General features: G+C 43.7%; 1 protein-coding gene across 4 annotated transcripts in view; it reads right to left on the reverse strand.

Annotated features, from left to right (window-relative positions):
• LOC115474915 (A-kinase anchor protein 17B) overlaps positions 1-23,515 on the reverse strand; it is an 84,363-nt gene that overhangs the window by 29,177 nt on the left and 31,671 nt on the right. For 2 of the 4 annotated variants that reach the window (XM_030210618.1, XM_030210615.1), the window contains exon 2: positions 7,532-7,681. The gene's annotated coding sequence lies outside the window, so the exon portion shown is untranslated. Of the gene's footprint in view, positions 1-478; positions 765-7,531; positions 7,682-22,786; positions 22,845-23,515 lie in introns of those variants that run through there. The other 2 variants (XM_030210619.1, XM_030210616.1) reach the window with 2 other exon arrangements.

Raw genomic sequence — 23,515 nt, forward strand, 5'->3', positions numbered from 1 at the left:
TCTTTGTCAGATCGGAAATAAGACATATATACTATCAAATAACACATTTGCTTATTTCCGATCTGAGGAAGAAGGGCAACCTTCGAAAGCTAATCAAGAAATGTATTAAGTTATGTCCAATAAAAAAGGTATCATCTTATTTTCTTTTCCATGTTTTATTTTGTTTGATTTCTATTGATAACAAGTTATCTATAAATTTTATGTAATTTAGAGTTGCCCCCTTTCATGCTGTTTAATTGGAATAGTGTTTACATTGGTTTAGACTCACTATTAAATAAGTCTCCTATTTGTGTTCTGAAATAACATTTCAATGGTTGGTATTAAAACAAGTTTGTTTCCTCAGGCAGGTACTGTTCCTTCAGTTTTGTAAATGTAATAACTCCCTTTCCCAATGAATTGTTCCACACATTATAGACCCTTTATTTTGCAGCTATGAAATACCCTGTCAATGTCTCCTGGTAGGAAATTTTTAATATACCTTAACAGCGTATATCTGGAACATTCAGCTGTTCTTGGGATTCCCCTCCTTGCCAGATCTGGTCCCATTCTGCTCAGTTTTCAGATAGTTAATCTGCTGCAGGACAGACATTTTTGACCTCTTATGTATAATTTCTTTACAAACTTCCACTGAGCTGGAGAGTACAAGAAGGCAAAAGAAAAGAATGGACTGGTGCTTCACTGGCAGTAGTGTGAATGCAGCCACGACTTGGGTCTGACTTCTGGTTCGGGTCTTCCACTCTCTGGGTTGGTCAGGGCTAAGAATGCTGTGGAGGAGAGTGTTGTAGTCATTGTGCAATAGTGACATCTAGTGGCCAGAATCAAGGCCCATGATTATTGAACTAAAGGGGAAAAAAACCCTGAGTAGCTGCAAATGAAGGCCATAACATGCAATCCCAACCCATCTGGGTTCTGACTGAGATGGAAGCCCAAAGGAACAGGAGAATGGCCAGCATGCAGTACTGCTCTGGGTCTCCTACACAGTTTTGCCTTCTGCTCTTCCTTAAAGTTTTCTATTTTCTCGCTTCTTTCCTGTTTTTTTGTTAATTTTGAGATGGGCAAGAAGAAAGCAAAAGTTTTACCTGTTTCTGGTCAATTGACTATTCCTTACATAAGGAGCTCTGCTGGTGTTTTTTCGGGGCCAGGCCTTGCAGCAGCTGCAGAGGTGGATCCCTCGAATAAGGTATATAAGTAATGCCACACTGGGAAAAGACCAAGGGTCCATCGAGCCCAGCATCCTGTCCATGACAGCGGCCAATCCAGGCCAAGGGCACCTGGCAAGCTTCCCAAATGTACAAACATTCTATACATGTTATTCTTGGAATTGTGGATTTTTCCCAAGTCCATTTAGTAGTGGTTTATGGACTTGTCCTTTAGGAAACCGTCTAACCCCTTTTTAAACTCTGCCAAGCTAACCGCCTTCACCACATTCTCCGGCAACGAATTCCAGAATTTAATTACGTGTTGGGTGAAGAAAAATTTTCTCCGATTGGTTTTAAATTTACTACACTGTAGTTTCATCGCATGCCCCCTAGTCCTAGTATTTTTGGAAAGCGTGAACAGACGCTTCATTCACTCCAGTTCTTGTGATTCACCCCTGGCACCAGAGAGACTGTGTTTGATGCCAGAACATAGAAGGAAGCCTCTGGTGATGAAAACATGGACCGTGGGAGTAATTGGTGTGACAGCAAAGCGTCATCAATTGAGGTGTTCCCCGGCTCAACAGGGGATTTCTGCTGGGGACAAACTGTAGCTGGGGATTTGGCAATAGATGGGAAATCCGAAATCGTGAGCCAAGGAAGTAGGGTTAACCCTTTTGATACAACGCTTTCCTGTCATCACCTGAAAAAGAAGCAAATTAAAGAATGGCAGCAACAGAGACTTCTCTTCAAAAGCTTGTGGTAAGAGCGGGACATATGGACACCTTAAAGGAAAGTTGCAACTAGTGTTGTCTGGTGTTTCATACGTCCATCCTGGCTTGAGGTGAGACAATTTGGACCTTATTAGAAGAGCTGGGAATTTAGAGCATGAGATGAGAAACTTATGGTTGCTTAACTAAAGATACTGTTAAGGGCCCCAGAAAGTTATTTAGAAAAAATATGATTGACGCACTCAAGGTGCCAGATGAGGCAACTTGACCAGTTACAAACACCTTCTACTTACCATCTAAGAGATAAACGGAGGCCTCTGAGGGTGCCTCTCTTGGTCTACTGGGTTCCCTGTATGTATCAGCTATACTCGAGAACTCTAATCAAACATATAAACGGCGAGTGACCGACTCACTCGACTGCGCCGAGGTCGCTATCGCTCCACCCCCCCGCCCGAGGTCGCCGCTACCGCTACCCCCACTCGGTGTCGCCGCCGCCAGCCCTCCACCCGGCCCAGGCCCTCTCTCCGCTACTGAACTTACATCCATTCGCCGGAACGCAGCAGGGCAGATCAGCTGAGCTGCCGTCCGCCTTCCTTCCCTGCCTGTGCCCCGCCCTCGCTGACGTTACGTCACACAAGGGTGGGACACAGGCAGAGAAGGAAGGCCGACGGCAGCTCAGCTGATCTGCCCTGCTGCGTTCCGGCGAATGGATGTAAGTACAGTAGCGGAGAGAGGGCCTGGGCCAGGTGGAGGGCTGGCGGCGGCGGCGACTCCGGGGGGGGGGGGGGGGGGAACGGTAGCGGCGACCTCGTGGGGGGGGGGGGGGGCGGCGACCTCGTGGGGGGGGGGGGCCTCGACCTCCAATACCAGCCCGTTTTAACGGGCTCAACGGCTAGTATTATAACTATTGAGCGAGTTACATTAATAGTTGTTTTTGTCTTTGAGTCTGATAAAAATGATTATGCGGCTTTACTTCAGATTCATTAAATGCAGATCTGGATTTTCCCCAACTTGTGATGGGCCACCAGAACAGACGTTGTCAAAGTTCTTGAGAATGCGCCCAGAAATTACCACTCTGGGAGGCAACTTTTTTCGTCATTATTCAGCTAAGGGGAGTCTTTACTGAAGATTATCGCATGTTTATCTGCTGCAGGGCCCAAAGGAATAAAATGAGTCCTGTGGCAAATAACATGAACTAATTGTCAGTAAAAGAGCCCCTAAATGATTGATTAAATGTGATAATAGCAGCTCCTTGTGACTCTGGGCAAGTCACTTAACCCTCCATTGCTCCATGTAAGCCGCACTGAGCCTGCCATGAGTGGGAAAGCGCAGGATACAAATGTAACAAAAATAAAATAGATACTATTGGAGATTCTACATGGAATGTTGCTATTCCACTAGCAACATTCCATGTAGAAGGCTGTGCAGGCTTCTGTTTCTGTGAGTCTGACGTCAGACTCACAGAAGCAGAAGCCTGCGCGGCCACATTGGTGATCTGCAAGGGCCGACTTCTACATGGAATGTTGCTAGTGGAATAGCAACATTCCATGTAGAATCTCAAATAGTGGCAACAGTGGAGGAGTGGCCTAGTGGTTAGGGTGGTGGACTTTGGTCCTGGGGAACTGAGGAACTGAGTTCGATTCCCACTTCAGGCACAGGCAGCTCCTTGTGACTCTGGGCAAGTCACTTAACCCTCCATTGCCCCAGGTACAAATAAGTACCTGTATACAATATGTAAGCCGCATTGAGCCTGCCATGAGTGGGAAAGCGCAGGGTACAAATGTAACAAAATAAATAAAAATAATCCTAGATATAGATATTTTTTTGATCCACAACAATTGTACTAGTTTCTAGATCAGAGATGTAAATTGCTAGAACAAGAGAATTTACTACACGTTGGCTCGATTTTTGTATGTGTTATTATTTAGCTTTTAAAATGTCATCCTCTGTGATCTGGGCTCCTCCCTTCACTTTGGAGAACTTACTAGAAGACATCTATTGTCTTCTCAGTTCCCTTTAATGGGAGTGATTTATTATTCCTTTCTTGTATTTTCTTTATGGATACCTTATTTCCCTGCAAGTGTTAATTTGTTAATATTCTTTGTAAATTTTTTTTTTAAATAAAAGCACTTTAAAAAGAGGAGAACGGTGCCAGGCCTAAAATTTAAAAATGACACAGGAAAAATATTTCCCTTTCATATCATTCCATTGCAAGTCCCAGTGCTCTGACCAGTAAAGTAATAGCACAACAGCCATGGAAGTAGTTTCCAGGGACCTGAAGGCATAAACACCAAATTGTACGGGTGACAAAGCTCGTTAGTGAAACATATGCTCCTATGGATAGTGTGTTATAATTATATAGGGTTTCTTTGTTTGAATACGCATTAGATCATGTAAGCCACACCTATAAGCACAGAACTGGGCTTCACCTACAGGTTTTTATATGTTGATATATTAATTTGAACCATTTTTGGACTGTTAATTCCAAACTCCAACTCCATAGCACCTTAGCTCAGTGGTTCCCAAACCTGGTCCTGGAGGCACCCCAGCCAGTCAGTTTTCAAGATATCTAATTCATGAGAGAGATTTGCATGCAATATCTCCACTGCATGCAAATCTCTCTCATCATTTATCATTTATTTACTATACTGTTTCTTATTGCATTCACAAAACAGAACGGTTTACATCTCTCTATATAAAACGCGCCTCCAATGTTCTAATGAAGCCAGAAACCGGAAGTCTCCAAGTTCTAAGTGTGTAGTTGTGTAGATCGCTGTATGCCCATGAGTGTCTGCCCCGCCCTCGCGTCACAACGTGATGACGTCGAGGGCGGAGCACTGACACTCAGCGAATCGCATCGCCCACCCTATTTGAGTTCCAATTGAAGTCTGAAGCATCCGTGCCCTCTGAAAATCGATGCGCGAAGACAACAGTAGCAGTGGCAGGAGACAACAGTTGCGGCTCCCGCCGCTGCTGAAGGAGCTCCGGGATGAAAATGTGGAGTGCGAGGAGCGGCGTCGGCGGCACCGCGGCAAAACCGGAAGTGGTGAGCCAGCTCGCGGTGCCGGCCGAAAAGAAAGGCAGCAGGGAGCATTTGGAAGAGGGGAGGGAGGGGATGACCGTGACACTCGGAGCTCCAAAGACGCAGCCTAAATGGCTGCGGGGCGGGCACTCCGGTCGCAAAGACAACAGTAGCAGCGGCAGGAGAGAACATTTGCGGCTCCCGCCGCTGCCGAAGGAGCTCCAGGAGGACAATTTGGAGCGCGAGGAGCAGCATCGGTGGCAGGAATGGAAGAGTGCAAAGAGAGAGAAAGATGTATTTCTCCATTCCCCTCAGTACTGACGGCAGATTTCCCATTATCTCTGTGACTTTACTGACAAACAGAATTGCACATTGCCTTAGAATGTGTAAAGATGTCACTGTGCCATAGAAAATCCTTCAGATCTTTTCCTTTAAATCTACACTACTCTCGAGCTATAACACTGGATTAGCAAGTAGGCGTTATAAGGATGAGCTTCATAATATGCATGTGACGGGAATATTCAGTTTAGGAGAACATGGTTCAAAATCTCTTATGCCTTCGTTTTCAGGACCATTTCTTTTTTTGGATGAAGGCTCCAGTCACAGCAAACTTTTTATACGGAGAGGGATGGGGGGGGGGGGGGTGGAAGGAAGGGATGGGGGTGACCCTGGAACGATGACCCACACACTCTCATTCTCACACACACACACACACACACACACACACACACACACACACACACTCTCGCTCACAGACAGACTTGCACCCCTCTCACTCTCTCTCTGTCACACACCCACATTCACTCTCTCTCTCTCTCACACAGTCACTCTCACACACACTCTCTCAAACATACACACTCCAAGGAGAACCTTGCTAGTGCCCGTTTCATTTGTGTCAGAAACGGGCCTTTTTTTCCTAGTCTTATAATAAAATATTACATTAAAAAAAAACCATATAGGAAATCCATTAATTTGATAGAGCAGCACAGCAAACTAAAACATCCATACCAAAAGATAAATCAACAATGGACAACCATTCATAACCAACAATATAATCAAGCATATTTTTAGTTACTACATATTCGTTCTGTCAACGTATTCTGAAACAGATATGTTTTGAAAAGTTTACGAAACTGAACATAGGACTCATGCATATTCATGGTGGATATCCTGAAACCTGACTGGCTGGGGTGCCTCCAGGACCAGGTTTGGGAACCACTGCTTTAGCTAATGAACTCCTTGAGGAATAACCCTGATAGAAACAGAGAAAAATGAAGGCAGATAAAGAACATATGACCTATCCAGTCTGCCCAACCATGCCATCTACTATCCCTTCAAGATCCTATGTGCTTGTCCCAAGCTTTCTTCAATTTCGTCTCTGCTACCACCACTGGGAGACAATAGCATGAATTCACTACCCTTTCCGTGAAGAATATTTCCTCGGGTTACTTTTGAGTCTGTCCCCATTCACCTTCATCCTGTACCCCCTTATTTCAGAGCTTCCTTTCAATGGAAAGAAACTCGTCTCCTGTGCATTCATCTCTATCACATCCTCCCTCTCCCGCCTTTCTGATGGGTAGCTCTGCCAGTTCTTTCCAATTTCTAACTACTTCACATAATAAATCAAAATACCCATATTGCATTTGTCTTCCCTAAGGAGTCCTTTTACTAAGCTGTGTAGGCGCCTATGTGCACCCAACGCGTGCCAATTTGGAATTACCACCCAACTAGTGCGTGGCCCAGACAGTAATTTCATTTTTTATGCGCGTCAACTGTGCGCGCTGGAAAATTTCCGGCGTATGGCGCGAACCGGGTGCTAATCAGCAGTGTATGCGCACTGACGATTACCGCCTAGTTAATGCGTGAGACTTTACCGTTAAGTCAATGGGTGTTGGTAAGGTCTCAGGCCCAAAATGGGGCACCCCGACATAATAGGCCATACAAAAAAAAAAAAAAACCCCAACAAAACAGACTAAAACCAAAACAGACCATGACAAAAAAAAAAAAACTTCCCAAAAAAACCTATACCAAAAAACCCCACAACAAAATAGACTCTTAATGAAGCTGGATTATGTTTTCAAGCAGATTTATGATTCTCACTAGATACCAAGTGTGGATAGTGAAGTCAAGCCGTAGGCAGGTGCCAGGACTTTCAAGTGACAAGCCGTGGACTTTCTCAGTAATTTATGGCTCCTCCACTTCTTTGTACCCTTCAAATTCGTACCCTTCAAAAATAAATCTATTTCATCAGGCCCTTTTGTCAGGGACTTTTATGTCAGGGACCTTTTTTGCTTGGAACTTTTTTCTCTGGTTTCTTTTGTCTGGCTTCTTTTGACCGGGTGCCCCAAAATGGCCATGCACCAATTTTTATTTTGCCGCACGTCCATTTTTGTCCCCCTCCCCACTTTTGCAGGTGTGCTGAAAAATGGACCTGCGTGCGTCCAATACACACGTCTACACCAGCGCAGGCCATTTTTCAGCGCACCCTAGTAAAAGGGCCCCTTAATTAGCTAAAACTACACACACCGTCTAGTTTTCTGAGTTACAAGCAGGAAATGCAGAAAGTGGAATATCTACTTAGACACTGATGCAACCCCTGGTTTTGAGCTGTCTGGACCATGCACACAGGCTAAAATACTCACAAAGGGCCTTAAACACAACAGCTTCCATGAACGCCGTCACAGGACAGACTGCTGCTGACATCAGAATCTAAAGGTGTCTTACTAACACGAGTCTTCCCCCTCTTCAGTCCAGTTAGGGATTTGGTTCTAGTCTTCACCCCTTCAAGAAACCTGTGAAAATAAAGACAGAATAATCACAAGAATCAGCACTTAAGTTTTAACAATTTTTTTATTGATGACAGTGCAATAAAAAACACAACACATTACAAAATTATGTATAGAGTGACCATGACCAAATTCAAACAAATGATTATCAATAGAAATCAAACCAAATAAAACATGGAAAAGAAAATAAGATGATACCTTTTTTATTGGACATAACTTAATACATTTCTTGATTAACTTTCGAAGGTTGCCCTTCTTCGTCAGATCGGAAATAAGCAAATGTGCTGGCTGACAGTGTATATAAGTGAAAACATTCAAGCATTACTATGACAGTAAAATAGATACCATTGGAGATTCTACATGGAATGTTGCTATTCCACTAGCAACATTCCATGTAGAAGGCTGCGCAGGCTTCTGTTTCTGTGAGTCTGACGTCCTGCACGTACGTGCAGGACGTCAGACTCACAGAAGCAGAAGCCTGCGCGGCCACGTTGGTGATCTACAAGGGCCGACTTCTACATGGAATGTTGCTAGTGGAATAGCAACATTCCATGTAGAATCTATAGAAATCAAACAAAATAAAACATGGAAAAGAAAATAAGATGATACCTTTTTTTATTGGACATAACTTAATACATTTCTTGATTAGCTTTCGAAGGTTGCCCTTCTTCGTCAGATCGGAAATAAGCAAATGTGTTGGCAGATAGTATATATAAGAGAAACATCAAAGCATCCCTTTGACAGTCTGACAGAGTGGGGGTGGGTAGGAGGGGGCTAACCACACCTCTCTACACGTGGACTAACACGGCTACCACACCTCTCTACTTAAACAAATGATTGCAACTGGAAAGAACATACTACTTCTACAATTTGACATGTCAAGCGCTTTCGACATGGTTGATCACGGAATACTACTACTACGTATCCTTGCTTAAAATTTCTATATTGAAATGCAAGAACCCTGAGAAATAAGATGGGAGAGTTAGAATATATTACACTAAAGAAAAAGATAGATATAAAAGGCATCTCTGAGACCTGGTGAAAGGAACATAACCAGTGGGTCACTGTCATAGCAGGGTATAAATTATATTGCAGTGATAGGGTGGATTGAACTGGTGGAGGGGTAAGCATTCTACATTAAGGAAGGCCTTGAACTGAATAGACTAAAAATTCTGTAGGACAAAACACATCTTAGAATCCCTATGGAAAGAAATTCCATGTGTAAAGAGGAAAAGGATAGTGATAGGAGAGTACTACTGTCCACCTGGGTCAGGATGAACAGACAGATGTAGAAATGTTATCAGAAATTAGGGAGGCTAACACACTGGGGAACACAATAATGACCGGGTAAATGTAACATCAGGGCAGGCTAGGGAGGTAAAAATTCCTTGATGAAATCAAGGATTGCTTTATGGAGCAGATGGTTCAGGAATAAACAAGAGGGGGACAAATTCTAGACCTAGTCCTTAGTGAAGCGCGTGATCTGGTGCAGAAGGAAATGGTGCTGGGGCCACTTGAGAACAATGATCATAACATGATCAGATTTGATATAATCTCTGAAGTAAGTACGCACAGGAAATCCAATATGTTAGTATTTGACTTTCAAAAAGTAGACTATGATAAAATGAGGAGAATGGACAAAAAAAAAAAAAAGAGAAGCAGATGCAAAGGTCAAAAATTCACATCTGGTGTGGATGGTATTCAAAAATACCATCCTGGAAGCCCACACCAGATATAGTCCATGTATTAAAAAAGAAGGAAGGCATGCAAACAATAGCTGGGATGTTTAAAAGTGAGGTGAAAGAAGCTATTAGAGCTAAAAGAAAAACCTTCAGAAAATGGAAGAAGGTTGCAACTGAAAATAATAAGAAACAGCAAAAGGAATGGCAAGTCAAATGCAAAGCACTGATAAGGAAGACAAAGAGACACTTTGAAAAGATTGCATTGGAGGCAAAAACACATAGTAAAAAAAAAACTTTATTAGGTATATTAGAAGCAAGAAGACAGTAAAAAAAAAATCAGCTGGACTGCTAGATGATCGAGGGTAAAGAGAGGCACTCAGAGAAGATTAGGACATAACGGACGGATTAAATTAATTCTTTGCTTCCGCTTTCACCGAGGAAGATGTGGGAGAGATACCAGTGCCAGAAATGGTATTCAGTGCTGACGAGTCAGAGAAACTGAACCAAGTCTCTATAAACCTGGAAGATGTAATGGGGCAATTTGACAAACTGAAGAGTAGCAAATCGTCTGGACCGGATGGTATATGTTAGTTTATTGACATTTGATAAAATCGCCTTTAGTTACACCCTAGAGTACTGACTGAATTGACAAATAAACTTGCAGAGCTATTGTTAGTACTAATATGTAATTCATCTGTAAAATTCAAGCATGATACTGGAAGACTCGATGGTGACCAAAAGGGTTCCAGAGCTAATCCAGGAAATTATAGTCCAGTGAGCCTGATGTTGGTGCCAGGGAAAATGATAGAGACTAATATAAAGAGAAAAATTACAGAGCATACACATAAGCATGGATTAATGAAACAAAGCAAACATTTCTTTGCAGGGGTGAATAAACATGTGGATAAAGGTGAACCGGTTGATATTGTGTATCTGGATTTTTAAAAGGCATGTGATAAAAAGTACCTAATGAAAGACTCCTGAGGCAATTAGAAAGTCATGGAATAGGAGGTAATGTCCTATTGCAGATTAAAAACTGGTTAAAAGATAGAAAACAGAGAGCATGGTTAAATGGTCAGTATTCTAAATGGAGAAAGGTAGGTAGTGGGGTTCCCCAGGGGTCTGTGCTAGGACCGCTGCTTTTTAACATATTTATAAATGATCTAGAGATGGGAGTAACTAGTGAAGTAATTAAATTTACTCACTGCACAAAGTTATTCAAAGTTGTTAAAATCGCAAGAGGACCGTACGAAACTAGGAGACTGGGCAACCAAATGGCAGATGACGTTTAATGTGCAAAGTGATGCATGTGGGAATGAGGAACCCAAACTATAGCAAAGTCACTGCCCAGGAAAAGGATCTAGGTGTCATCATTGATGAGTCGTTGAAATCCTCTGCTCAGTGTGCAGTGGCGGCTAAGAAAGCAAATAGAACGCTAGCAATTATTAAAAAAAGGAATGGTAAGCAAAAGTGAGATTGTTATAATGGCCTTGTATCGCTCCATGGTGCGACTGCACCTTGAACGCTGTATGCAATTCTGGTCAACGCATCTCAAAAAAGATATAGTGGAATTAGAAAAGGTACAGAGAAGGGCGAAAAAAAATGATAAACGGAGTGGGATGACTTCCTTATGAAGAAAGGCTAAAGCGGCTAGGGCTCTTCAGCTTGGAGAAGAGATGGCTGAGGAGAGAGAAATGATAGAGGTCTACAAAGTACCAAGTGGAGTGGAATGGGTAGACGTGACTTGTTTGTTTACTCTTTCCAAAACACTATGACTAGGGGCACACAATGAAGCTAAGTAGCAGTAAATTTAAAACAAATTGGAGAAAATATTTCTTCACTCAACATGTAATTGAACTCTGGAATTAGTTGCCAGAGATTGTGTTAAAAGCAGTTAGCTTAGTAGGGTTTAAAGAAAAGTTGGGATCATTTCCTAAAAGAAACGTCCATAAGCCATTATTAAGATGGACGGGAAAATCCACTGCCTATTTCTAGCATCATAAAATCTGTTTTACTCTTCTGGGTTCTTGCCAGGTATTTATTTATTTATTTTATTTTTTGTTACATTTGTACCCCGCGCTTTCCCTCTCATGGCAGGCTCAATGCAGCTTACATGGGGCAATGGAGGGTTAAGTGACTTGCCCAGAGTCACAAGGAGCTGCCTGTGCCTGAAGTGGGAATCGAACTCATTTACTCAGGACCAAAGTCCACCACACTAACCACTAGGCCACTCCTACTTGGATTGGCCACTGTTGGGTACAGAATACTGGGCTTGATGGACCTTTGAGATCTGTCCCAATATGGCAAGCTTATGTTCTTAAAAATATATATCTCAATACAGACATACACACACTCACAAACTGTAACAAAACATTAAACATTTCAACTAGGAACCTAAATTAAAATTCTGACATTTTGTGAAAAATATTTATCAGCCAAACTACAAACAGCAAGTTTCCACAGCTACATATCAGCGCAGACATGAAACATTAATTAGCAAAGAATAAACCTTCAGACCACAGCACTTTCACCCACTGCTTGAGATACGACTGGACTTGGTCAGGAGACCCTGAATTCAAAAGGCCCCACATATAAGATACAGGAAACAAACAAAAAAAAACCAAAACCTGAATTTCAACCGCTTATTTTCTCTGGTCTTTCAAGAAAACATTACAATTATTTTATTTACTATTGCAGTCCCAATTTGGATCATTAAGGGCTTCACAAGATTCCCTACGAGTCTTTGCAATGTGAAATTAGAATGTTGCCTAGGATCACCTAATTAGTCACCAAGCAACCTTCCCTGGACCACACATCCCTCTGCTTTTAAAATGCAGGGGAGAGGCAAAATCTACATGAGCTCATTAATTTGAGTAAAAAAAAAAAGAAAAGTTCCACAAAAATTGTAATTTTAGTCAGCAAAACAGAACGTCATTGCACACTTGTAGCCAAGATGACCTGGTAAAGGATAAAATAGGAAAAGAGTGTGTGCTGTCGGTCAGTTAAGGAGATGGTCAAACGGCAGAACAGAACTCAGCATGAAAGCTCAGGCATGCTACAGATTTTAGTTATTTTGTACATGAATGCTAATTACACAGTCCCATATCACAGGCATTTCAGAAAAGGGCTAATGGAACTATCCTAGCCAGATGCATGCCAATGGGCTGATCTAATCCTGTTTTTGTTTTGTTTCTTTTTAAAGCAGAAGAAACATAAAGGAATCCTGTTCAGAAGGAATGGCTCCTAAGGAGCTTAGCCGAGATTGGGTGGCAGAGCCAGCCGGTGGCGGGAGGCGAGGATAGTGCTGGGCAGACTTATACGGTCTGTGCCCTGAAGAGCACAGGTACAAATCAAAGTAGGGTATACACAAAAAGTAGCACATATGAGTTTGTCTTGTTGGGCAGACTGGATGGACCAAGCAGGTCTTTTTCTGCCGTCATTTACTATGTTACTATAAGGGCAATGTTCCTTCCTTTCCTATCCTTTTACAGGGACATTATTTCCAGGAGCGATTCACGCTTCCTCCTGTGGTTGTATAGGCAAGCTATACTTGATATATTTTTTCTTCCCTCGCCAGCTGTTTTCTGCTTCTGCTCCCGCAGGTAGAAACAACTCATTATTGGGCCCTTGGGAGGACAGTTCCAGAACCAGAGTGCCATATGTGGAAAGGATACATGATCTTACTGCTTCTTGCTATACCATTCTTACTCAACCTCCTTTTGGTCCAAAAATGTATTTCCTGTGTAACCTCTCATTTACTGAGGGGTGGGGGGGGGTGGGAGGAGACTGCAAAGGTATTAGGAACCCTACACAGTTCCTCAGCCTTGCATCTTCTCAATTAACCTTCGGGCCCCTACACCTCTGATATTACTTCATCTTAATAATCTGAACACTACCCTTCCCAAAAGAATCCTGTAAAAACACAGTGGACACTATACTTTGAATATTTGTAATATTAACATTTGCTATGTATGTATCTACATATACAGATATAGATACACCGAGATATATAAAAATATATACATGACAATATAATCCGACTCAGCACGGCTTTTCCTAAGGTCCATTAAGTCCAGCAAGCCAGAGTTGAAAGCATCTGCCAGATCCATAGGTATATATAAGTACATAAGTACTGCCATGCTGGGACAGACCAAGGGTCCATCGAGCCCAGCACCCTGTCACCAACAGCAGCCAAAAGAACAAGAAATTTGTCCCGCCCATCCTAGAAATAGTGTATTATTCCCTCATCCATTCAATAACATTCTATGGTCTTTTCCTCCAGGAAGCCATCCAACCTTTTTTTTGAAGTCCGCTAAGTTAACCGCCTTAACCACTTTTTCCGGCAGTGAATTCCAGAGTTTAACTACGCGTTGAGTGTATAAGCTCTCTCCTGATAGAGATATTGAAACACCCACACACGGGGGTGGGGGGCAACTTCCAAAAGCCATGTACCTCTGTAAATGGGCCATCTTGAAACTGCCCACCATCCCTGTGTGGGCAGAAGTACATCCTTATATGCATAGCTGTCAGGACCTATTGCATTGCTTTAACTACATCTGCATTGTGAGCCCCCCCCCCCCCCCCCCCCCCCGATTAATGATGCGACCATGGAAGCCCACCCAGGTCATGACTTCAAATATAGGTTTTGTGACCCTATTTGAAGTCTTGACCCACAGTTTGGGAAGCTCTGATTTAATGGTTATGATGGACCTGTCAACAGCTGGTTCTCCTTCTTACCGCCCCTTCATATTACCCCGAAGTCTATCCACGGCTTGGCTCTAGGTTTTCAGATAGTACATTCACATACAGTACTCCCAATTTTAAGTAATATATTTTGTTTTATTACAAATGTATGCACACAAATTTCTTGAAAAACATAACAGTTTCTGCGGAACTCTCTTCTCTCCACCAAGCGTACACATTCACTTGAATAACACACTCATACGTAATCATACCATAATGATTATCAGATAGGGACCGTGATCGTCTTTATACTCAAAATGCCATTAAGTGTTTTCTCTTAGCTCATTATCTTGAGTGGGATATATGCTGAGGACTATAAATCATGTCACACAGTTGACGATAGTTTTTTTCCAATGTCCCATGTCCACTATTTGGAGTGTATCAAACAGCTGTTGTCAAGTTTTGGTTTGAAATCAAAGTTTGTGAGTCCCGTCACAGATTGTATAACTGCTTGCTTACGAGGAGGCACCGCACGGCAAGGAGAAGGCTACCGGAGAAACCGCACAAATGAACTCAACATCTTGACTTTAGATCATCCAGGCCCTCGATGCGAGGCCGCATTTCGTAGTTTCCTTCTTCAGGAGGAACCATGTATCACAGTCTACAATTAATACATAAACCACATGCAAAACTAGGCACATCATACTATAACATAGTAGATGACGGCAGAAAAAAAGACCTGCACGGTCCATCCAGTCTGCCCAACAAGATAAACTCATATGTGCTACTTTTTGTGTATACCCTACTATGTAACACCTAACATGTATACACTTTTAATATCAAATGAATAGATTATTGGCTGCTTACCATTGAGACTACTATCCAGGACAGGTATGCGGAACGCCGTTCCCATGCGTAACAACGGACCCTTATTAGACAGGATTTAAATAGCTCTATAGGCACCACCCCTTAAGGAGATAGCATGACTTCATAGCCATTCTACTTCAAGGTTAAGGCCCATAGGGGCCACTGTATTCCACTCAAAGATATAGCGCTGCTCTATAGCAAATAGTTGAGCACTTACATCTTCTCCCCTCGTGGGAGGGGCTACTTGTATGAACACCACACATTTTAAATCTTCTATAGCGTGCCTCTGGCTGATCCAATGAGTGACCAGCGGTGCTTCTTTTTTTTGGAATTCTCAAATTGCTAATGTGTTCAGCTAACCTATTTTTGAGTTTTCTTTTGGTGTGCCCAATGTAATAGAGCGAACATGGACACATGATGCAATAAACCACTCTCTCACTATTACACGTTGTACTGGCCTGCAAGTAAAATCGCTTGCTAGGTCCCGGAATGGCAACCCATTTTGTCGCAACTGCATGCCTACAATAGACGGGAGTTATACCCTAGACATGTTGGTTGAGCTGGCGCTGGGACGGCGTATGGGTAATTATGAGTATGATACTTTTGGGGAGTAAAAGTATATTGGGCATTGGGCGTGGGTGGCTAAAAGTACCCCCGGGCTCAGTGAAAGTAAGACGGGTTTTGTGTGTTTGTTTTTTAGGGGAAGTCCTTGAGAAAGCCTAGTGGCGAAACATGCGTGTCGGACAACGTATCCCCCTTTTGTCCGAGTAAAGTGGTGAAGATAAGTACTTTGTAGAATTTCACTTATAAAGAATATTAATAAGCCGATGAAGATGTTAGTGCCATGTGGATTACCCTAAGAAATCATTGAGGGATAATCGAGCACTACTGAGGCAAGATGGAATAAAGATGTGATTACAACTTGATAGATATGTGTGGTTAAGTGGGGAGTAGATCTGGACCAATTAATGTGTGTATCGTACAATAGACACCTGCCACAGGGGGAGTGCTGGCCATCCAACCTGTCAAAAGTGGATCTCTTTAATAATTCGCCCACATTTGCCTTCCGGCGCAACCTTGGGGTGCTCATTGAATACCGGATGCGCTGACAGCACATGCCAATATTTATGTACAACTTGTCCTATTTTAGGAGCGTAGTGGGAGAACGGGAGCACACATGCCAATGGTCTGGCCATAGACTTTTGTTTGGGAGAAAATAACCAGGGTCTGTAAGCATATCGCGTTCTTTTATATGCCTTCCTAAGAACTCTTACCGGATATCCACGTTGTCTGAACCGTCAATGGCCTGTGCCTTGGATTCACTGAGAGATGAACACAGCCGTCGCAACCTTAAAAACTGACCGACAGGAACACCCCTTCTCAATGCTTGCTTGCAGGCTGTAGCTATTTCAACGTTCTGAAGGTTTGAGGCCCCCTGTGACTTGGGGACCCAGGGCAATTACCCTGGTTGACCAACCGTAACGCCAGCCCTGCTGGATGGTCAGAAGCAGCATCAGTGGAAGACATAGGATTTGAATCTCAACTTGCCTAGTTCCTGAAAGCACTAGGCCACTCCCTCACTCTCTCAAGGGTTTCTTCATGAAAATAATTATAGAACTTGTGTATCCTTTAAGCTTCACTTATTTTCAATAAGCAAGGAAATTCATCATTAAGCAATCTAACTAAGCATACTATATGCTTACCGTATTTTTCGGACTATAAGACGCACTTTTTCCCCCCAAAATTTGGGAGGAAAATGGGGGGTGCGTCTTATAGTCCGAAGGTAGCGTTTTTGGACCTCCGTTCCGTACTTACATGATTCCATGTTCCTTGGTGGTCTAGTGACGTCGGGGCAGGAAAGAGCCCCCTCTTTCCTGCCCATCGCGCTGCTCTCCGTGCTTCTCAATGCTTTCTGATGGTCTCGGCAATATTCAAAATGGCCGCCGAGATGGAAAGAGGGGGCTCTTTCCTGCCCCGACGTCACTAGACCACCAGGGAACATGGAATCATGTAAGTACAGGACGGAGGTCCAAAACCCGGACAAGACGCACCGGAGCACCTAGGTTTTAGAGGAGGGAAAGAGGAAAATTTTTTTTTTCCTATTTCCCTCCTCTAAAACCTAGGTGCGTCTTATGGTCCGGTGCGTCTTATAGTCCGAAAAATACGGTAATTGTACCACTCACCCAAGTTTCAGCACTTAATACAGGGCTTCCCAAACTGTGGGTCCCAACCCCAAAATAGGGTCACAAATATCCAAGTTTGGGGTGGTAAGCTGCATGAACTGGTGCTGAAATATCAGCTTTACACAAAAGATAAGAGATTATTTATAATATGAGGGTTTTTTTTTTATAGTTCATACGGGTGATATTGGATATATCTTGTGTATATGAAATGAGAACAATGATGTGCAATGATGATTCTCAAAAACATTTTCTACTGAACAAATTTTACTTTGATTAAGCTTAATTGTGTTTTGTGCAACTGTTTGGAAAGTCAGAAGTATACAGTAAATTATTACCAGAATGGTCTGTTATGTTCATTCAGTCATCACATTGAGTTTTGTCGGCAGTGAATTATATGGCACATTTGTTAATTGCCTGTGAGCAGCCCACTAGGGACAGTACCAACATTCATGCGACACTGTCTGTATAAAGGTTGCCCACACCTGAGCTAATGGGTGGGGAAGATTAGATGGTATGACATCAGACTTCTACCAAGATACAGGTCAGTCATGACTACTATCCTACCGGTCATGACCAAAGCCAGGAGGTTCTGGCCTCCAAAAGCTAGACAAAAAAGTGTATTATGTTAGAGTTAATAAACAAAAAATGGACTAACACCAGTAATACAGCACATCCAAAAAGATTGTTGGTCTGTGCTTATAATCTTAAGATCAACAAGGCGGGTTGGCAGTGCCGTCAACAGCGGAAGCGAAATTTGGTTAGGTTCACTCTGTGGCTTTTTGAGCAGCAGTCCCTGCTTTTTGGAACTATTTACCAGCTTCTCTGTAAACTGATCTGAATTACGTGGATTATAGGAAAAAGTCAAAGGGCATTTTGTTTATTGAAGCTTTTCAGAGTAAAGGTGTGAATATATTGCATTAAGGAAATATAGATTTATCATGAATAGGTGCTTGGTTTATAGAATTTTAATATTTTATGGAACTGTAAGAGTATGTGTTTGTTTCTTTGTGAGCTGTGTATACAGAACTATGGATATTATAACACATATCACGGATCAAGGAAGGGGTTCCCTATGAAGAATCAGAATGTTCAAAGGAGTAGGGAAGGGACGTAGGACAATCAATCCAGGCAAGACTCCAAAAGGTACAGCAATAAATTGTATGTTTTTTTTTTAAAATAAATATATTCTTTATTACTCTCTATCGCTGGAATCTGGCCTGGGTTGCTTGTCCTACATCCCTTCCCTACTCCTTTGGGCATTATTATAGCACATAAACATTAATAAAATAAAAATTATAGGGGGTACTGGAAAACTCAGGGTTGAGAAGTTCATCAAAGGACATGGTGGGGCAGTTGATGTTGGCTTAAGTATGTGTAGACAAGCATATAAATCCCCATAGTGGTAGAGAACCTGAGTGGAAGACACTGGGCAGACTGGATGGGACAACTAGTCTTTACCTGCTACCACTGCCCACTATGCTGCTTTTCCCATTTGGACTAGCAATTACAGTGCCTGTATAATTCACATAAATTCTGGTATTCTAAGCCAGCTTCAGGGGTGAGTCAGTAGATTTCTGCTCAGGGTGCCGAAGCTTAAGGGCACCAAAAGCCTGGCTTACTAGATCTGCCCTTTGTGGCAGCAGAGGCTTGCCATCTTTACTCCTGCTGCTTTGGCCAGCAACTCTGCCAACATCGCGGGGGAGTTTAAAACGCAGGAACGGGTACTTATATATTCTCGTGTTCAAAACTCCCTCACGATACTGACCGAAGCAGCAGGAGTAGAGGTACATGCTCCCACTGCTGCAAGTAGAAGGGCTGGGGGCGAGGGCTGGATTTGGGATACTGGGAGAAGGGGCCAATGCTGGAGAGTGTGGAGAGGGAGGGACTGAAGGATGGATGCTGGGGTAAGGAGAAGAAAAGGTAGGGTAAATAAACATTGGAGGAGAAAATAGGCGGATGATGTGGAAGGGGATAAGGTGGTATGGGGTAGTAGCAGGGACAATGGATGCTGGAGTAAGGAGGAGAAAAGGAGACAAGAGGGCAAATACTATGGCATGGAGAAATAAGAGTTCAGAGATTCAGATTTAAGCAAAGACTTCTAGAATTCGGTGGGAGACCAGAAGAAGACAGGCTCTAAGATTGATGGGTATTGCAAATGTAAGTGGGGACTTAGGGCTTGAGTGTGTAAGAAGAGTGGAGAATAAGAAACCGAGCAGGCATTAGGAGGACAGTGTGGATTAAGTGACAGGGTGAAGGGCATGAGTAGGGATGTGAGACCAAGTGCAGAAAAATGAAAAACATGTATAGAATGTTTGTACGTTTGGGAAGCTTGCCAGGTGCCCTTGGCCTGGATTGGCCGCTGTCATGGACAGGATGCTGGGCTCGATGGACCCTTGGTCTTTTCCCAGTATGGCATTACTTATGTACTTATGACTGTTTGAAGAACCTGGAGAGGTTTAGAAGTAACTCAAAAGGGATAAAAGGCTAAGGAGAGGCAAAGGAAGGGTACAGGTGTGAGAGAATGGACATAGGAAATGTAAAACAGAGAATGGGAGCCTGGACAGGAGTTAAAACACAAGAAAGGATCTAGAGCTGAAAAGAAGATGAGTGGCAGGGAAGGAGCAGGAATTGATGAGGGGATGATATGCAGAAGTTGGTAGATGAGGCTGGGAAAGGGATCACCACAGACGGTGGAAATGGGGTACTAGAAAGTGGGTGAAGGATGTTGTGCAATAAGAGGCTGGGGAAGGAATCAGATGTAAAGATGTACATGGAAGTAAGAGTAGCATATAGAAAGCTGGTACGTTGCTGAGAGGTCAAGAGTGACACCGAGGAGGGGGAGGAACACAAACTCCCTCCATTGTCACAATGTGAAGTTAACACAAAATAAGCACACCGATGCTCAAAAGCTTACCATATCATACCAGCTCCGGTCCAAGAACTCAAACTGAACCATCCCTACCTATGAAAAGTCACTGCTGCATATAAGCAGAAGGTTAAGGATTCCTACCCAGAACCTACAGGTTAACAGAATCCTTCACCTTGGTTACAGATAAACAAAGATCATCACCTAGAAAAGAACAAGAAACTGCAAATTGGAATCAATATGCAAAGCATTTCCTTCTGTAAGGAACCAAATAACAAGACATCACTGAAAACTTAATTTCTTGTGCCTGTGTTGTCTGATTATTTTAGTTTTCCAGTAAGGTAGGTCCTGGTATCTCTTTACAACCTCCTCGTGTTGGTTTTTCCTAAGTCTTCTTTCAGAGTCTCATTTCTTCACACTCTCTGTCTTCTTCCCTATGTGTAATGGATCCTTTATCATTTTTACTCCATTTATCTCATCTGCCTTTTAACCCTATCTACAGCTAGATTTTATTTCAATCTTGGGACAGCAGAATTTGAATAGAATTGAGTTTGACGGGAAAACATCCTTCTCTATTGTGTTCGATGTATATATAAATTTGCGGAATCCTTGGCATTACCATATATCGCTTGTTAGCAGTTGAAAATACAGATTTACGCACTGTCTAAATGGTTGTACCCCTGAAGCAATTCTTTGGGGCAAAACGTGGAATACATTAGGTGCCTGAAATGACAAGATGACCACCGGAGGGAATCAGTGATGACCTCCCCTTACTCCCCCAGTGGTCACCAACCCCCTCCCACCCTCAAAAAACATCTTTAAAAATATTTTGTGCCAGCCTCAGATGTCATACTCAGGTTCATGACAGCAGTATGCAGGTCCCTGGAGCACTTTCAGTGGGTGCAGTGCACTTCAGACAGGCAGACCCATCCCCACCCCCCCACCTGTTACATTTGTGGAGGAAACAGCGAGCCCTCCGAAACCCACTGTACCCACATCTAGGTGCCCCCCTTCACCCCTTAGGGCTATGGTAGTGGTGCACAGTTGTGGGTAGTGGGTTTTGGGGGGTGGGCTCAGCACACAAGGTAAGGGAGCTATGTACCTGGGAGCAATTTATGAAGTCCACTGCTGTGCCCCCTAGGGTGCCCGGTTGGTGTCCTGCCATGTCAGGGGGACCAGTGCACTACAAATGCTGGCTACTCCCATGACCAAATGGCTTGCATTTGGTCGTTTTTGACATGGACGTCTTTGGTTTCGAAAATCGCCGAAAATCAGAAACGCCCATGTCTAGGAACGGCGAAATTTAACAATTTGGACGTCCCTGACGGTATTTTCGAAATGAAAGATGGTCCATCTTGTTTCGAAAATATGGGTTTTCCCACCTCTGGATTTGGACATTATTGCAAGGACGTCCAAATCACAACTTGGACGTCCCTTTCAAAAATGCCCCTCCATGTCTATCTTAATGTGAATCACTTTGGAGCTTTACAGAGAGCTAGCGGTATAAAAGTACCTTGATTAGATTAGATCTAACTCAGCCTGGCTTCTTTTATATTAAAGAATCAAGGAAGCATAAAGCACCAAACCTGGGAGGAAGTGACATCGCCAGGTTAAATGGTCACTTATGCTGCTAGCACTGGTGATTTTCCTTTTCACCTGGCATTTTTTTCTAATTGATCCATACCATTTATCAGCTTAAAAGGAGTGTCCTCAAAGTGTGGATCAGTAGGTATGAAGAAATATTTGTAGACTGGTGAAGGTATGGACCTATACAGACAACATAGCAAACGGAGGCATCTGGGAGCCTTAAGTCAGTCAAAGCGCAGCCTCCTGGTTTTTCCCAGAATAAGCTGATACTGCAGCAGTAAACGGAGAACTGTTTGAATTAATGATGAAATTGCACACTGATATAGGTCGGTGGCTAGAACAAACAAGTGCAAGTGAAGGAGAATGCACACACCTTAGTGAATACATCAAAATGAATGATAGATCTGGGAAAAATTAATCAGGATCTCTCTGAAAAGCTGAAGACAGTGAAAATCAACCAGACATTGCAACCTGAGGTTGAGAGGCATTCTAGAGACTTACATAGTAACATAGTAGATGACGGCAGAAAAAGATCTGCACGGTCCATCCAGTCTGCCCAACAAGATAAACTCATATGTGCTACTTTTTGTGTATACCTTACCTTGATTTGTACCTGTCCTTTTCAGGGCACAGACCGTATAAGTCTGCCCAGCACTATCCCCGCCTCCCAACCACCAGTCCCGCCTCCGGCACAGACCGTATAAGTCTGCCCAGCACTATCCCCGCCTCCCACCACCAGCTCTGGCACAGACCGTATAAGTCTGCCCAGCACTATCCCCACCTCCCAACCACCAGTCCCGCCTCCGGCACAGACCGTATAAGTCTGCCCAGCACTATCCCCGCCTCCCACCACCAGCTCTGGCACAGACCGTATAAGTCTGCCCAGCACTATCCCCACCTCCCAACCACCAGTCCCGCCTCCGGCACAGACCGTATAAGTCTGCCCAGCACTATCCCCGCCTCCCAACCACCAGTCCCCGCCTCCCACCACCGGCTCTGGCACAGACCGTATAAGTCTGTCCAGCACCATCCCCGCCTCCCAACCACCAGTCCCGCCTCCCACCACCGGCTCTGGCACAGACCGTATAAGTCTGCCCAGCACCATCCCCGCCTCCCGCCACCAGCTCTGCCACCCAATCTCGGCTAAGCTCCTTAGGATTCAGAACTTAGTGATGATAAAATGGTCACCATCTCACTAAGGGAGATGCCTAGCTCTGGAGGTAAAAAGTACATTATGCTTTACCTGATAATAGTTTCTTGAATCCTGCTAAATCAGTGAAACATGCCCTCTTGCCACTGGTCTGGCAGGGATGAAGAGAAAAAAAAGAATACACTGTGCTTTAGGCACTCCTAGAAGCAAATTCCCCCAGGATAAAGCCTTTCATGATTATTTAATCAAAGAACTGATCCTTACCAAGGCCAGGACCAGGGGCTTTCCAATGAGGCAGGATCATAAAATCAACATCTCTGCTGATATTTCTCCAAAGATTTTACATTGTACATGGGAGCAGTGCCGTAGTGAGGGCTAATAGCACCCGCGCTGCGCCCCCCCCCCCCGGGTGCAGCACGGCGCGACCCCCCCCCCCTCTGCAGCGTACCCCCCCCGGAGCGCATTCTTACCTGCGGGAGGGCCGATCCGCCCCGAGTGCACATCACTCGGAGCTGCGTCGGCCACGCTGGTTCCCTGCTCTCTCTGCCCCGGAACAGGAAGTAACCTGTTCCGGGGCAGAGAGAGCAGGGAACCAGCGGGGCCGGCACCCCCTGAGCGCGTGCACTCGGGGCGGCCCGCCCCTCCCGCCCCCCCCCTTCCTACACCACTGCATGGGAGTTCAGAAACAGGTGGCTTTTTCTGTTTGGGCTGGTTTTGAGTACCAGCAAAACCACATCACAATGAATATGCAATGTGTCTACTGCTTCCATTGTATGCAAATCAATCTCATGCACATTCGTTGTGAAAATCTTGACAACCCAA

Source organism: Microcaecilia unicolor, chromosome 7 (genome assembly GCF_901765095.1).
Source record: "Microcaecilia unicolor chromosome 7, aMicUni1.1, whole genome shotgun sequence".
Classification (NCBI taxonomy): Eukaryota; Metazoa; Chordata; class Amphibia; order Gymnophiona; family Siphonopidae; genus Microcaecilia; species Microcaecilia unicolor.